Here is a 17333-nt window from a genome sequence, read left to right as displayed (position 1 = left end):
ACCAACATCTCTTTTCGATATCTGAAAATCGTCTGTGAACACAAGAAATAAAGTTGCAGAAAGGAGAATTGTCACAATTCTGATAAAACAGAGACTGAAAATGATTAAATGTAAATACTTTATGTTCATAGTATTCCATTTTGACAGGTTTGAATCCATTGTGGGACACATGTTTGATATATATGTATAGTATGATTTCTTATAAATTTACATTAAAGCGACTCTACCAGAGTCCACATGGGAAAAACAAAACATTTAGGAGCCAGTGTTAGTTGTTGACATACATCTCGAACACCTTCCTGAAGGAAATTCCTCATTACACTCATACAAACGCGTACTTCCAGCATTTACATTTTGTGGAACCGCCCCCGGGTTTGTTGACATTCAAATTTCAATGTTGGCTTCAAGTAATATGAAGAGAAAATTGATTAAAATTTTTTTTTTTACAAAAAGAGCCATGAAATTGAACAAACATTTCTTTTATCCTCCAGAAATGTATAGAATAGCTGTGAACAATAGAATCAAAGTTATAGAAAGTGGAATGCTTATAATTCTGACAGCTCAGCATGCTGTAAATGTTTGAATTGATCTATTTTATGTTCATAATTTTCTATTTTGCATATTTCCAATCCATTGTGGTATACATACTTGATACTTATCGTATGAATTTCTTAAGCGTGCATTAGAAAGTCAACTTTAGCTGCAGATTTTGCCCAATTTAGGAGATTTTTGTAGTTTTTAATCAACATGTTGTGCAATACTATAGTTTGTTAGACTCTACTGTCAGAGATGAAACGGCAGCGACGCGAATTTAACCCCCACCCAAATTTAGCAACGGCTTTATTTTAATGTGCAAATAAAGGCCCTGTAACCTTTTAACTAGTCCCAGACGGTTTGTATAAAGACAAACATATTGCGCCGAGTCAAACCTCCTGCAGACATAAAGGTTAAAATAAGTGGAGTTTTACCCTCTGCATGTTTTCAGCTGTACAAATACTCCTAATTGGAAGTTTATGTAGGTAAACTAGCAGCCTATAAATACCCAGTAGTGCGCGCGTACGGTTGTTATTGCGCTACGTCGTAGCCCCCTACACGTCGACCATATGTTGTGTTGAGCTGCTCTCGGTCCCGTGGTAGACCTCCTCACTGCCTCGCCATGTTCAAATGGACGTGCTAAGCTGTTTAACATGCAGTCGGGGAATACAGTAAATTGTGGGATTTCCAGCGTTGTGCCATCGCGCTTCTGCGGCCGCACATTCGCTCAGATGAAGACATATGCAGAGTTATTAGTTTCTCCCTCTGTGCGACTCGGTGCAAAGCGTTCCATTTAGTTCAGTCGCGGGCCGATTTAGTTCTTCTAAAGCCGCGCCGAGCCAACGTGTTTATTTGCTCCCGCTGATGTTCGCAAACATATTACAGCAGGAGCAAACAAGCTTTGGTTTAAACACAGCTTCTCCTTTAATGAGAGGGAAAGGCTCATGTTTCACAAGCCCTCCAGCTGAAAACCCCTCTTTTCCCAAGTGCTGCAAAATGCGCCGCGCTTTGACCAAGTGCCTAGCTTCACACACACACACACACACACACCCGCACGCATACGTACAGAACAGTTCTCCAATATGCCTTTAAATGGGACTACTAAATACAGCCCCGAGTTTCACAAATCATGCGGATGGAGGAGCCGTGCGCTGCCAGTGCCAGCCACTGGTGACAAATCGTCCCTGTGTGTGCTTTCAGTGCTGACTGATCACCAGGCCATCCCTCCTCTTGACTAAAGAGCAGCAAACACAAAGAAACCCCCAGAAACTCCCTCATTAAGGCCACGGCCATACATACACATAAAACAACCCCCCCCCGCCCCCCGCCCCATCTTCCCCCTCGCCAAACTTTTCACGTTCCGACGATGTGTTTTTAATCTGGATCTCCGCGGCACTAATGGATGGCGCTTGTTTCGGGTGTAATGCGTAATGTGATTACCCGTTTTTGTTTCCGGTGACCTAGAAACGTGAGATTATGGTGCGATTAGAGCTCCGCGGATACTAATGGCGGCGTAACATTTTTGCTTAAACCAAAAAACTTTTCGGATGGGGGGGGACACTCCTCACAATCCATCATGTCAATTAACACCAGACTATGTTTGGTCGCGGCATTTATTCTACCATGTAAGGAAAAAAAAAAAAATAAAAAATTGGTTTCATTAATTTACCACGTGGTTCCAGACTCTTGGGCCTCCACGTGACAGAAGTTTCTGGGTTAAGTATATTGCCATTTTGTTTAAGCTCAGCGCAAAAAAAAACAAACAAAAAAAAACCTTTCCCCCTCAACGCCATCGATTGCAGCGTTTTCCTTGTTAAACTTTCAGACGAGAAGATTACCTCGGCTGTCCGCCTCGTTTTAGCCTCACCTCGCCGTCACAGCTGTCTCCTCAGGATGAGCGAGGGGGGGAGGGAGGGAGGGGGGGAGGAGGAGAAGTTGTTGATAGTTAAAGATCATATTGTTGTGGCATTTAATTAACAAATGCAAATGCAAGGCCAGGACAGACTGGAACCCCCTTGACCACGCTGCCACTCAAGCCTCCTCGCCGTTTTCCTCCAAAGGGGGGGGGGTGGGGGGGGGGCACGCTTTCTACCTGGCCGGCTCCCGTCTTCGTGTTTAAAGCACACTCGTCTGTCTTAATTTGCCCGTGGAGGTTTCTGAAGGTGTAAATCCGGATGGGGGGGGGGGGGGGGGGGGGAGAAGGCAACAGGAAAAAAAAATGGATGCGAGCAAGCGAGATGAGATTTCTCATATTTAATTGGTTAAAAACAACAACAACAACAACCACAACAAAGAAAAGATTGCTCCTGCGTGCGAGGCGTCAGATTCCCCGCATTTCCTCCCGGCGTGTTTTGGTCCACATCGGGGGCTCGGGCCACTTAATGAGCCTCCTCCTCTCCTCCTCCATCATCCAGCCCGAAAGGCCGTGGATTCAGCATTTCTCCCCTCCCGGTTCGCTCGTCCTCCCCAAAGATCCAGCAAACGGACATCCAAGTGCTGTTGTTGGTGTTAAATTATGCATAAACAGTGTAAATGCTTTGAGGCATTGGTTTAATATCTCAGCCGCGGCCCTTAGAAGTATTAACACTATCATGGACGTGGATTGTCCTCTTGTGGACCGCCGTTTTTATGATTATGGGTCATAAGCTGCCCCTTTCCTCGGTGTCACTTCAGAAATTTAAACAAAGCTGAAGAAAAGCATTTTTTTTTTTTTACCCCCACCCCCCCACCCCTCTCTCACAACAGCAAAAGTTTGCAGCGTGTTAAAGTTCTGTGTGGAGGAGGCGGCTTTTGTGTTTTTCACTCCCTCTCATCCAGTTTTCTTGACTCAGTGTTGGGAGAGAGTATATATAGTCATGATTTCATGCGCGTGTGCGATTTGACTGTTAACAGGATGGGGCTGGCTCGTGTCAGGGTTTTTATGTCCCCCCCCCCCCCCCTCCTGTCTTGTGAGATTGTCTGGTCTGTTCCCAGAATAGCCCATCAGTTCCGCCCTGCGTGGCTCATCCGCTGTAATGTGCCTTAATGCCCGGGCCTGTATGAGTAGTGTGAGGCCTGGCAGTGACAGTGGAGGAGCATCTTAGCTCGCTGCTTATCCAGAGAAAGCCGTCACTTAACTCAGCCCCTCTATTGTCTATCCACACCCCTTCTCCTTCTCCCCTGACGTGATTCTCTATAATCCTCAAACAGATTCTGGTTAGAACTCCCTGAGAACTATTTTTATGTGTTTTTTTTTTTTTTTTTCTTCTTTCTTTCTTTCTGTCCTCCTCTCCTCGTTCTTCCTTCCTCCCATTTAAACATTAATGGTTGTTGCAGATGAAGAGAGGGATCCCTGTGAGGATGATTATAATGTCACTCCGCTGATCTCCCGCCGCCCCGAAATAATTGTACATCATCGCTTCATAACGTGTCACGGGGACACGTTGGTGGCGTGCAATTAAAACCGCAGAATATAATACACCAAATTACTGCCTGTCAGGCCTACGAACAACACACTCGGTATTTGAGTTACACTTAATCATCACGTACATTAGCGATTTCGCTAAGATCCCACCCTACCCACCAGACCCCTCCCCCCCTCCACCCACCCTCACTCCGCCCGTGCAGCAAGGGCGTGAGGCACGCCGCTCCCCGTGTCGTGCAATGCAGCAGCTCGAGGACGACTCCATATTTATGCTAAGAGTCAGACCTTTTGGAAAAACTCGTAATGCTCTAAATGATTTAAGCGCGCGCGGCTGAGAGCACGCACGACGTGTTGGCAGGAGTTCTGCATTCATTAACAGGAAACAATAAGCCTTTTGTGTTTGCATATTTTATTGGTATCATTATTAACCTTCAGATGCTTGTAAATATACAATTGGAGGCTTTTTAAGGAAGAAAACAGTTCACTTAAAGCACCTTAAGGCACACTTGGGATCTGTTCTTTGGACGTGCGCGCCTTTTAAAAAAAAAACAACCCAAAAAACAAACCTAAAAGTTGGCGGTGAACTGGCCTTAACCCTGAACACGTGTATAAAATGAACACGTGACTGAGTTTCACTAATCCAGACCTGTGCGGTGTACCTACTCCTCCTGTGTGCTCTAATCCCTCTTCATCGGGCTCGGCGCTTCACACCCGCTCCCATCGGGAAGACGCATGGCTGTTTACCGCGTCGGACACTTTAGGACCTCGGCCCCCGGGAACACGGCCCCTGTCAGTCAGACGGACCCCCCCCCCCCCCTTCTCACCAAAACAAACACATTTTGCTCTGATGCATTTAGCAAAATTTAGTGTGCCATTATCGGAAATGAAATAAGTAACGCTAAAGGTCATTTGGAAAATAATGCAGAACGGCCCGGCCTGGAAAGGTTAAGTATGTGACGGAGCTGTTCTGACGATAACGAGGGGCCGCGTATGGCTCGGAGAGCTCTGCGTTCTGGTTTGACTCGGCACTCCGCGATCGCTCTTTATGACCGAGACAGCTTTACAGCCCGTTACCCCCCATAACACGATAAAGCGCAGCATAATGGATTGGATGTGTTTAGTAGCCTTGGGCTGATGTTTGTAAAATTAATGTTTTTTGCAATAGAAACACACTCATGCACAGGCACACACACACACACACACACACGGGGGAAGAAAAAGCTGCAAGAGCAAGGAAAAAGAGAGGAGAGCGAACCCGAGATGGCATCGACGTATCAATATAAATCTACCGTCGGACACTTTGAAACTTTTTTTTTTTCTCCTTCTTGTTTTGGAGCTGGACCGTCGGAGTCCACTCCGCTCTTGAGCGATGCGTCCTTGCGCGTATCGCTCAGAGTTGACACCAGACGCATGGCTTCATTAAGCCCGGTTTGTGTAGTGGGGCTCAGCAGAAACTATTAAATTTGTGTACCAAATTACACGGGCCACGAGTACTTGAGGGAGTCGGTTTGCCGGGTGGCTCTCCTGTTGGCGAAAACGATGCTTTCCAGGAGTTCGAATGGGACTCCGCCGAGCGCCAGAGACGAAGCGGGAGATCTCTGTCAGCACATCAGTCCTATTAGGTTTTAATAAGAATCTCATATTCTTTACTGGGCCTGGAGCAGAGGGCCCCGGGGCTTCATAATCAAACCATTTCCCTTTAATCAAAGACCAACCAAAACAAAACACCGGCTCCACACACTAAACGCAGGATCAGTAGTTAAACCGGAGCGCCAGCACAGCACATAGGCTTATGATAGTAAGTTATACTACTCCTGAGGACTGTCCAAGTTAAGAGGCTATTGTCTGCATTGTGTGCATGATGTCCAGAGCTTTTCTCCAAAACAATAAACTTGTTGTAGCCTCAGCTCTTTGTGTTTGTTAAATCTCAACTTGCAGGGTGGAAATAAGGAGAAGTTGTAATTTTCTCCTCGCGAGGCCCAATCCCCATTCGTTCTTTTACGCTTTTTATTTACCTTCTGAAGATTGATATCGGCTCTGGCCTGCACAAAGAGCCAAATGAGTTTACACCCTTCAACACAAAACCAGGACAAAGGAACCTTATCCCACCAAGTAGTTGGATTCTTTAGAAAATGTTGCTGAACAATCTATTCTATAGAGCTAATCGCGTCATAGGTATATTGTAGGAGGAGGAGGAGGGGGGGGGGGGGGGGGTAAAATATAGCGAGGGAAGTTAATGAGTGATTAACAACAGCAATTAAAAGATGAAGAGGACGGCAGATGAAAAAAGGGGTGTAATTAAAATATCAGTCCTCTCATTGTCAGAAGTGCGAGTGTCATCCATTGTGCACTTATTAAAAAGCTGGGCGGGCGGGGGGCGGGGGGGGGGGGTTGGGGGCGAGCGACGCTTAATTCCAGCAGCCCAAAGTGTCTGGTAATCTGCCGGCGGATGGGCCTGCAAAGGGCCGTAACTCATGTTTAAGTGTTGGGGCCGTGTCACCGCAGGTTCACAGTCATGCATTTCTGTGTTGACACCCATCGGGGCAGGGGATATTTGGCAGTCAGGAGTAATTTAACTTAATTAATGGGATGCATATTTGATGGAGGAATAAAATATCCCGGCTCAGCAAAGTGGAAAAGGGGAAAGATTTAGTGAGAGTTAAAGGTGGAGGGGAGAGTAATTTGTGCGTTCAGTTACCGGCTGCTTGAGAGACGGAGAGGGAGAAGGGGGAGAGAGTGCGTCGAGGCTGATAAAGAGAGAGAGAGAGAGAGAGAGAGGGGAGGTTGAGAGATGGATGGTTGACACAAAGCTGAGCTGATGTGTAGAGGGGAATGGGGCTGTCCCTCCATTGAGAGGACCATCAGACTGACACTGCTTGATTTAATTGATATCAGGCCCGAGCCGCCTTCCTCAGCAAACAGACACATTACGCCCGTTTGCAAACTTGGTGGCGGAGCCGCCGCCGCCGCCGACTGCCAAAGGCCTTTTTAATATTCATGAGGGGGCTTTTAAGCGCGCTCGCCAACGGTCTCCTCCCCTCTGCCCGCCGCCACTCGCCTCCCGACACGTCTTCGCCGAGCGCACGCACACTTTACCTTCCCCTCACTCACGCGGCAGACGAGCAGGCACGCCGGTTTCCTCCCCCCGACGAACCCGTGGCCTGACGAAAAGCTGTCACGCTGCTCTTAATCTCCCCTGGCACTTTTTAATTGACTTCCTGTAGGTATAGATTATTTTCACGGCGAGTCTGCCACAGAGAGGTTTGATACCGTCCCGGAGACTGGCATCTGGGACGCTTGTAGCTTACCGGAGATGACGCCGCCACGTCTCTCTCTCTCTCTCCCTCTCACTGCGTCCCCTCCCTTTTTTTTTGTGATGGCCCGACGTATTGGGGGAACAGGAGGAGAGGTAAAATGCAATCAGTCATTGCCATCATCATAATTGAGCTGATGTACCTGCTGGGAGTGCTGGGGAAATGTTGGCTTGGGTGTAAGGGAGGCTCTTTGTGTCTGACTGAAGCTGTTAGTAGCATCAGAGCGGTACGCAGGGCAGGTATTGGCCTTCTGTTCGCCGCTGGACGTCCGCCAGCCCCCCGCCTTCCAGCTGATATGATGGATACCATGTAGTTTCTTTGATTGCGTACTGCATTTATTGTGGTTATTAATCAACCCGCCGCCGCGTCCAGAGCGACTTGTTTGAGCAGACTCCAAATGATTCTGCACAGACCACCAGTATTATTTCCCGCCGGGTCAAGTTACGTTCGTTCCTGCCGCCTGGTACGATCTGTGCCGTCCCAAACTCACAATCGGCTTTTCTGCCAGAGCCAAGACTCTCTGAGAAGAACGGGAACCGTGCATCAGATGGCTGCGGAGTGTGCCGTAAGAGTCACAGTGATCACTAATGAAGTGGTTTGGATCCAAGAAACTGTAAGCTAGAACAGATATTCAACCCTCGAGCAGGTTTTGTAACATTACTGCTCGAGTTTCTCTGTCCTGATCCATCCATCCGTCCGTCTTGTGTGCAACTTTATCCATCTTTAAGCTGTTGCACTGCGATTTTTAGCCGTCCCAGACAAAACGATTGTGGTGATATCTTAGGTCTTGGCTCTACGTCCTACGTCACACTGTGAAGTCTGTCTGTGGCCTACATCAGCTACTCAATATAAATACAGTATTAAATGACATTCTGATCAGTGCAACACTGACAAATAGAAGCTTTGTGGCTACAACTGCAAAACATGTCAAAACAATGTGTGGGATGTAAACAAAAACTTTTTGTGGATTTTGTTTCGTACGCTGAAATGCCTCAAGGACTGGGCCTCTGGTAATGTTTTGTTTCTATTTTGTGAATGGATAGGACGTTTTATTCCAACTCGCATACATTAATTCATCTTACGTTGTGCAATCTGCACACAGCAAACTTCATATTGTGCTCAGAGTTTATTAGCTCTACGTCGTACAGCGTGGCGAGCTGAACTCTTCAAATTGCACCATTTGGAGCCGACTTTAGGGTCACAGGTGACGATAGAACCGAACCTAAGCCTAACCCCAGATGATTATGGGTGACGGAATGGTCCATTCTGGATATGTTTCCAATTTATTTCAGGAAAAAAAAAAAAAAACCCTGATCAAAGGCATGCTTCTGAACCGAACATCCACAGTCAGAATGTGAAAACTCTGCACCGAAAGGCCTCCGAGCCTGGACTTTAACTGGGGATGTGTTTACCACAACCCCTCCCCCCCCCCCCCCCCCCCCCCTCTGATACTGCAGCTTATTCCGGCTCCACTTTCACCGAGGCATTAAAAAAAAAAAAAAAATCTCCCAGAAAAGCTCAGAATCATTATAAGAAAAATATTTTCTTGGCCCCTGAAAACTGTGACATTTGAAGTTAGCAAACACTCGTGCAACCTGTCAGCTGTCGGTGGCCGGAGTCCAGAAAAACACGGCTTGCTTTCCACCGGTACGCCAAACACCAAACACACTCTGTGTGCATCACATGTGGCGTGGCCCACACAAGCGGACAGGGGCCTCCGCCCACACACACACACACACGCGCCCAGTTATGATTAAAGCCTGTTGACACGACATCATGATTTATGCAGACGTTGTATCTTTAGCGTTGAGGATCGTGATTGGTCCTGGAAGCCAGCCTTAGTGGGGTTTCATTTTATTGTTTCTTTTTAACCCATTACGATTAATCAGCGACGACGTATGGGTTTCACGGGCTCCGCTCCCAGCAGTCCGACGGCACGGACAGTTATGTGATTTGTACGTTATCAAACAAACTGCATCTGAGGACAAAGCCTCTCTCAGACGGTGGTCTTTATAATTAGGGTTGTATTTTCTGTTGCTCAGCCGTTGAAGAATTGCATTAAACGTCTGTACTCCTGTTGTTTAATCTGTCACATTAGTTTCGGGGCTCGTTTCGGGGCGGGCTCGCTTGTTAAATTTCGGGCCCCGGCACTCCGGAGCCCATCATCCTCCGGCACCCTTCAGGCCTAATATCACCGGGTCCCCATGATCCTCCGATTTATGAAGTCATATTGACCATTGTCTATGCGAAACGGATAATAAGGCGTGATGAATGGCTGACATTAGTGATGAAATTACATCAACCTTAACGGGCTATTGTATTAACACACCTAGCCGATCCCGGCCCTCCCCGCTGCCCGTTTAATTGATTAATTGCTGACGTGGATGGATGAGGGGTTGCGGGTCCTGAATCGGTGGCTGATTGCTAGTCAACCATAAACAGGAGCAGCCACAGTGGGCCCTCAAGGGCAATATTCATGCTCCCCAACCTTATGGTGATTCCTTATCCCGCTCTGACAAGAGGAAAAATATTCGTCCATAAAAATGCTGGTATCACCGGGCTGACATATAAAGCTCTCTGTCACTCCCTCTCTCTCTCTCTCTCTCCTTCCCCTCGCCCTCCCTCCCTCCCTCCCTCCTCGTTGCGTCTCCTTTAGCTCTCAGCCGCTCAGCACACCCCTCGGACTCTGAAATCAACCCCCCACCCTCCACCCCCCCTCTGCATGTGCAGCCCCCGGTCCCTCAGGTAACCCCGGCGCGTCTCCCTCAGCTTTAAATATGAGCAAATAATGGCGGAGTGAGTGATGCTGCCCGTGTCCTTGACTGGGATCCTCTGTGTGCTATAGCCACATCTCACTGTCTCCGGGCCCCGCGGGGGACGCATAAAACACCCCCGTAGAAAAACTCCCGAGGCTCGCGCGGTGGCATCCCGTCGGACGGATGCAGGCGTTCCGGCGAGCCAATGAGGGTGTTTGCGTGTGTTTACGCAAGTGCAGGGAGGGTGGGGGTGATGTTTATACCGCTGTGTGTTTAATGAGAGGGGCCACTGTGTCCACTTTAATGTGTTTGCATTTCAGATGCGGTGCGACAAAGTTATTAAAACGTTATACTGCGCATCACATCTCCTTTATGTCTTACTGTTTGTTTGCCGGCATCCTCCTTGGCCCCCCCCCCCCGGCTCGCCCGTGTTGCGTTTAGTAGCTGGCGAGGTTAGAGAGAGACACTACCCCCCCCTTCTCGTCATGCACAGTTGTCACCAGTCTCCTGGCAGGGGCAGATGGGGCAATATTTTCAGCACTGAGTAAAGATAAAGGGATTTATTAAGCGGGGGGCAAAGGAAGCCCCTTCCAGTCCAGCGTCCACAAGTGTCAAGCCGGTAGTAAAGAGGAGAGGACGTGCAGCCTAAAAAAAGGAAGAGACACCCCCCCTTTATCAGCCGCACCATCTTTGGCCTCGCCAACACAACACCGCGTTAACCTCTACGCTGCTGAGCCCCCCCCCCCCGGCATAGGTCTGAGCCCCTGCAGCCAGCCGTGAAAATGCTGACACATCGATTACCCCGCAGGAGAGAAGAAGAAGAAGAAGAAGAAGAAGAAAGTTGAGCGTGATGAAGAGAAACGCACTGCGTGAGGAGGAAAGCGTTTACTCATTTATTCTGTTTATTCAGCAAAACAAACAGGGGTCAGGAAAACGCTGCAACGCTGATAGCTTGTTGTCTATTACGGTTAAATTTCAAATTAGGGGGGTTCGCTCCGAACACTTTCATGGTCATTTCAAAGCCCCCCCCCCCCGCCATACGTCCAACCCCGTGTGCTGACTTCTACTTGCTCGTGAACTCCGAAGGAGAAAAAAAAAAAAAAGCCTTAAGATCTCTTTCCCCAGTCAGGAGCTCTCAGGAAAGAGCAGCCGGTCCAGCCTTGCCGTCTTTTTGATGAACATTAGATGGCGCCATTCCACTTGCTACCGCTCCGGCAAGCCACAGGAAGCGGGGTTTGCAAGCACAGGGGGGCCTCCTGCTGTGTGGAACATGTGGATCTCTTGCATGAATGAAATGCAGCTGAGATTGTGATCCCTCTGTTGGAAGATGATCTGTGACTCGCTCCACTTGTCTCCATTGATATTTCTTAATTTCTTTCCTCGAACTAAAACACAAAACAGGATATGTTTTTTTTTTTTGGTGTCGCTGCGTAGGTGCGGGTCTGGTGGTCTTCACACGTTATGACGGGAAAGTTTTTGGATTATTTTGGCAATTTATTACAAAGAAAGGAAGCTCACCTAGAATGTTCTATGTAACGGAGTGTTACCTTAAGAATTCCCTGGTATCTGTGAGGCTAAATGAGCAGGGCTAGTGGCAGGGTCGTATTTTTGGAAGGGGGCTGTTGAGGTGGGTAGGTGGGTGGGTGGGTGGGTGTCCCTGCCGGTGCTGCTTTAACTAGGACAAGCCTCTCTATAGCGGCGGACCTCAGGGGCCGATCAGCAGGTCTCAGGAGAGGCTCCCCGCACCGCCGTCTCACCAGGCCTGTCACGAGGGGGGGCTGAAGCTGGGCTGGCTGGCTGGCTGGCTGGGTGTGTGTGTGTGTGGGGGGGGGCGGCTGTGATGATGGCGGTGCTCGTGGCGGTGGGTGGGGGCTGACATGCCGAGAGGGCAATTACAGCAAGGACAAAGACTACACAGTGATAAGTCCCCACAGCACCCTAATGAAGAGAGCAGGTTAGCCCGTTAAGAGGACTGGGGGAATGAGTGTGGCCTCGCTACGTGTGTGTGTGTGTGTGTGCGCACGTGTGTGTGTGTGTGTGTTTAACCTACCCGAGGAGGATACATTTTCTGAGGTCATGTTTGCTACCACGCTCGCCAGCGTCGCTGACTGATGCTCTCCCGAGCCGGTGTATCTCCTCCGCGGAGCCAAAGCAAACAACAAACGGCAACAAGGAAACTGGAAACCAGTTCATCTTCTGGGAATTGTCTTCCACGGAGTATTAATGAAATGAAATCTTTAAAGAAGACAAAAAAAAAAAATCCTGCCGTCGGTGGGTAATTGTTGCACATTAGCGCACCTACAATTTGTTTTTATCACACCACTTAATGATTTTTTTAATAATATCCCACTTAAAAATGCAGTACATTACGTCCTGTGTTTTCTACACGAGGTAAATTGATGAGTGTGGAGGTCAGCAGTCGTAAGGAAATACATTCTGGGTATGAATAGAAGAACAGATTTAGAAGTTTAAAAAAAAAAAAAAGAGGAGAAAAGAGAATCATTTCCAGAGAGGGATTAACTGCTTTGCTCTTTTGGTCACTTTATTTTTTTTCATTTTTTGCATTTCCAGTCTGGATGTGATTATAGCCGGATTGTGTTATCAGACAACACATCCCAGATGCAACGACATCCTTCTTCTCTTCTTCTCTCTCTCTTTTAAGCTTTTTTTTTTTTTTCCCTCTCATTTTAGGGCGGCACAGAGTGCGAGCAAAAGAGAGATGGAGAAAAAGAGAGAGAGAGATGGTGTGTACCTGATACTGCTGTGTTGGCACACCCGTCTGGGATCTGATAAGAGAGATTCTGGAGCGGCGCTTATTCAAATCAGTGCATGTTCACAGTGAATGGGAGCAGGTAAAGGCAATAAGATACAACGCGATAACCTTTCTGCGGAGAGGGAGAGAGAGAGCGAGAGAGAGGGAGAGGGAGAATAGTTTTTAACACTCCTGCTTCACGGCTCGGCTACAAACCAGATGAGGGATTCTCAGCAGATTCTAATTGATTCGCTTTATACCGAGTTTAACTCACAAATAAAACAAAAAAAAAAGGGGGAGAGAAAACAAAAGCCTCTTTATACCCGAAAAACTCAGAACAGATGTGAGAAATTTCAAAAAAAACCTTTCGCTGAAATCACAGTGATTTAAAAAAAACAATATTATTAGGCGTTTGTTTTAATTTGCTTTGTAAGTTAATCAGCTCTCAACCTTCCTCGTTGACCGCGTCCGACTGTAGTTTCCAGCGCCACGTGGAAACGTGTTTGTAGTCGTGACATCTGTGTGTGTGTGTGTGTACGTGTGTGTGTGTGTAAATATGAAGCTCCATATTTATATTAAATACACATTTGAATGTCATGTAATCAGTTTCTCCCAACATTCACCCCCTGTAATCTCTTTCAGACCAGCTCACATAGCAGATAAAAAGCAGAAATATACCCATCTGTGTGTGTGTGTGTGTGTGTGTGTGTGCACTCGACTTTTAAGTTGAAGCTGTGTGTCACAAACATAAGCATCACATTAAATCAATTAAATCTAATAACGGTGATCCGCACTGATCAGTTTTAGAGCCACTGTGCGGAAATCTGAAGTGAGGCTTGAAGCTTAATTGCGGAGCGGAGGATGGTGATGCTGTGTGTGTGTGTGTGTGTGTGTGTGTGTGTGTGTGTGTGTGTGTGTGTGTGTGTGTGTGTGTGTGTGTGTGTGTGTGTGTGTGTGTGTGTGTGTGTGTGTGTGTGTGTGTGTCAGGGAGTCTCAGGGGGGAGGGGGTAGAATGTGGGGGTTGTAACATATGTTGCATGCACTCGGTGCAGGGCTCAGCGATGATAGTTAAACATTGGGGTGAGATGCATCCTCCGAAGGGGGCCTCCTCCGTGTTAATGTGTCCGCATCGCGCTGAACTCGGGCTCGGCGTCTAAAAAGTACGACGCAATCTTTAAAAAAATAAATAAATAAATAAATAAAATAAACAAGTTGTGGATTGTGAAGGAAATCAAAAAAGCATCACGGTGATAATAGTGATTACCGTGACTAATAATTACAGCGCTTCACAAATAGACAAACAGTTTTTTCTCATTAATTTACCTCTTCGTTTTAAGAAGAAAAGAAAAAAATTCATTTAGGGACTAATTAGTGTGTTGTGCTCTGGATCATGTTTGCAAAAGTGTGTGTGGAGAGAAATCTAGAAAAGTGCTTGTAATCAAGGCTGTGAGGCGATTTGTTGCAATCAAAAACGTGCAGTGTTAATGCATAAACGTACAGTTTGAGTTGGCTGCAGTCGCGGTCCTCACACACACACGCACACACACACACACACACACACTGAGATGATGCTGTAATATCCAATGAAGTAGGCTATTTGTGCAGCTCATTGCAGCCACTGCCTCTAATATGCAGGCTCTCTGGCTAAATGACTCTCTATTTTCACATCCACTCTCCCAGTGTGCAGCCTACAAGATAATGAAACGCCCTCTTTCTTTCTTTCTTTCTTTTTTTTCCACCCCCCCCCCCCCCCCCCCCCCCCTCCTGCCTTTTGCAACCAAACGCCACTAATCTAATATATTAGTCCGCCGCGCTCGTGTATGGCTGAGCAATTATTCTAAAAAGTTTCCGCGCCACGCCGGGGTGACAAAGGGAATATGGGCGAGGGGGGGGGGGACGGCGGACATGTTTGACGGCGTTGCTGGGTGTGCTGATAGGCCAAACGGTGGTGGGAACCCGCCACTTCTAATCACGCGGAGGGTGACGGCTTTCATAAGAGCGCGCGGCCACTCTGACAAGTCTAATAAGGAGAGGTGACAGAGAAAGTTTCTGCGTTAGCGGCAAAACAGAGGGGGAAGGCCTTGTTGTGTGTATGTGTGTGTGTGCGTGTGGGTGTAAAGCGCGTGTGTATTATGTTTTTTTTTTCCTGTTTTTTGGTGGAGGATAAGAGACGAATTTCACAATCTGAGAGTGGATGTGTGGTGAAAGAATGTCAGCATTAATAAAGGGCTTTGGGGACAAGGTCACGCGGGTCCCTGTACAGCAGAGCACCTCGAGTCTGTTTGTGGCTCCGGAGATGGGCAAAACATGCTAAGACGTCTCCCGGTGCAGAAGGTAACCGACTGGAGGTTCGGCCCGTCACTGTCTCGTCGCACAGGCTAATTTATGATTCCTCAGCCCTTTCTTTCTTTTTTTTTTTTTTTTTTTTTCCTCCATTCTTTTTTTTTTTTTATTCAAAGACAATCTTAGCTGTGTGTGGAAGAGAGGAAAAAAAAAAAAAAGGAATGATGCTTTGAGGATATAATTAAAGATATCGTTCAAAGAACAACTTTTTGCATATTTGAATTATTACTGTCGTTAAAAACCACACAAAATATGGAAATATGATTGCCGGAAGCACATAAATCAATGATCAGCAAGGCCTCAGAGCCCAATAAATATGGGGAGTTAAATACTTTAAAATGCAAATCACATCTTAAAATTTGCATATGGGTGAATTTAAAGGAAGTGTGCTTCCTTAAGACCCTCTGAGGTAGAGAACGGGTGGAGCTGGAGGGGGGTTCGGGGAGGTGTGTGTGTGTGTGTGGGGGGGGGGGGGGGGGGGGTCGAGGAGGGGAGGACACAAGACAGGCAAGCCAGATCGGTTTTCTCCCTTCTTCTCGTTGTCATTGGTCAAGTCGCGGGATCGCGGCGGATGATAGCAGCTGAAGTGGGGCTGACAGACACCGCCGCATCTCTTCCGCGGATCCAGAAAGTGCCTTAAGTGATCTGAATAATTAGGAGTTAATTATTCTTCATCCATCTAAATCAGAAAAGGACAGATATGGGAATGGAATTTATAATTTTTCGCCCCGACGTACTGTCTCGTTCTAATGTGGTAAACTAAAGTGACTGTGAATAATACCTACTGACCTTCCAGTAATTACGCCTCGCTCGGCAATTTGCTTGCTGTTGCTAATTGAGGGTATTGATTCAGTGATATTCATATTAAAAATACATATGTTTTATGGCTGGGATTTTTTTAAGTTTGGGGTTTTTTTTTTTTTTTTGCTCTTCTGGTTGTCTTTTAATGTATTATTAATCCTTATTATTTTATTTTTTTCGGTAACAATAATTAGCAGACAGGATGTGCTACACTGCAGGGTGGGAGTCGTTTCTTTGTCCTCAGCCTCGGTTGCAGGTAGTTTACAATCTGCGAAAACTTTCTGCTGAGACATGAATTATTATTTCTTACAGAATGTCTGAAGTTTATTAGAGGAATAATGAAAAAAAAAAAAGTGAGTAAATAATTTTTCACGTGGAAACTGTGATCGCACCAGTTTAACCTGAGACCCCCCCACCCTCCCCTTGTGTGTGTGTGTGTGTGTGTGTGTCTCCCCCCCCTCTTGTCAGACATTTAAAGACGCTCTGGCGGCAGCACCGGATCAATGGACATGATGTCTCTTTGTGCATTAACACTCAGGTTAGAGTGTTAGGTTAAAAACCTGTACAGCGCCTCCCAGGGAGGGGAGAAAAAAAAACCGAGAGAAAAATCAATTTTCCCCGCGGAGTCAGAGGGGCGATCTGTCCGTTTCTGAAGGCATCCCCTCTTTACCGTGTGTGTGTGTGTGTGTGTGTGTGTGCGTAAATGTGTGTGCGTATGTGTGTGTGTGTGTGCACGAATGCCCTTCCCGTGGCGCCTCCGGGTATTGACCAGTGCGGCGAGGACGAGGCGGCCCGCTTCAAAACTGCCACCTCTCCTCCCCCCTCCTCCCTCCTCCTCCTCCGCGTTCAAGCCCGTAATATTTTAAGCCCCCTTCCCGTCTCGCCGAGCTCCGGTGGCAGCTCGCGAGCCTCATAATAACCCAGATAGGGATCGATGGCACTGGATTTAGGCACTTACCCCTGCTAAAACTGGTAAACTCATTTGTCTTTCCTGAGCGGCGCTTCTCGCCGTTGTTTAAGGAGACACTTAAAAAAGAATCCCCTGAATTAAGATAATGTGACTGCTGGTGTGTGATCAGGCCGGGGCTCAGCTGAAGGGACAAGCAGGCTTTAGCTCTTTTATTAGCTCTCTGTTTAAGGGGCCATACATGTTTTGACGGAGTCCAACTCTCTTTATTTTATTTCTGTCAGGCCGATTAGTGTGCCAGGGAAGACCCCGCTCTGCTCCGGCTACCCCCTCCCCACAGCACAAGTCTGCATCCGTGTATGTGTGTGTGTGTGTGTTTGTGTGTGTGAGACAGCGGCTGCGTTAAGCATGCCAGCATCTAAATGAGATGGACCAAAGTGTGATGGCCCTGCTTGCTCCTCGTGTTCAAACCCACATGAGCCCCTCAACGCAGATTCTTGGTGAAGGACTCAATGGATGCCGT

The 17333-nt window shown here is 47.4% G+C and overlaps 1 protein-coding gene across 1 annotated transcript in view; it reads left to right on the top strand.

Moving 5' to 3' along the window:
* znf407 (zinc finger protein 407) overlaps positions 1-17333 on the top strand; it is a gene marked incomplete at both ends in the record, with an annotated part of 154079 nt that overhangs the window by 16495 nt on the left and 120251 nt on the right. The gene's annotated exons all lie outside the window — the stretch shown is intronic.

The sequence above is a fragment of the Blennius ocellaris genome (assembly GCF_963422515.1).
Source record: "Blennius ocellaris genome assembly, chromosome: 8".
NCBI lineage: Eukaryota > Metazoa > Chordata > Actinopteri > Blenniiformes > Blenniidae > Blennius > Blennius ocellaris.
This window is presented reverse-complemented; position numbering and strand designations above follow the sequence as displayed.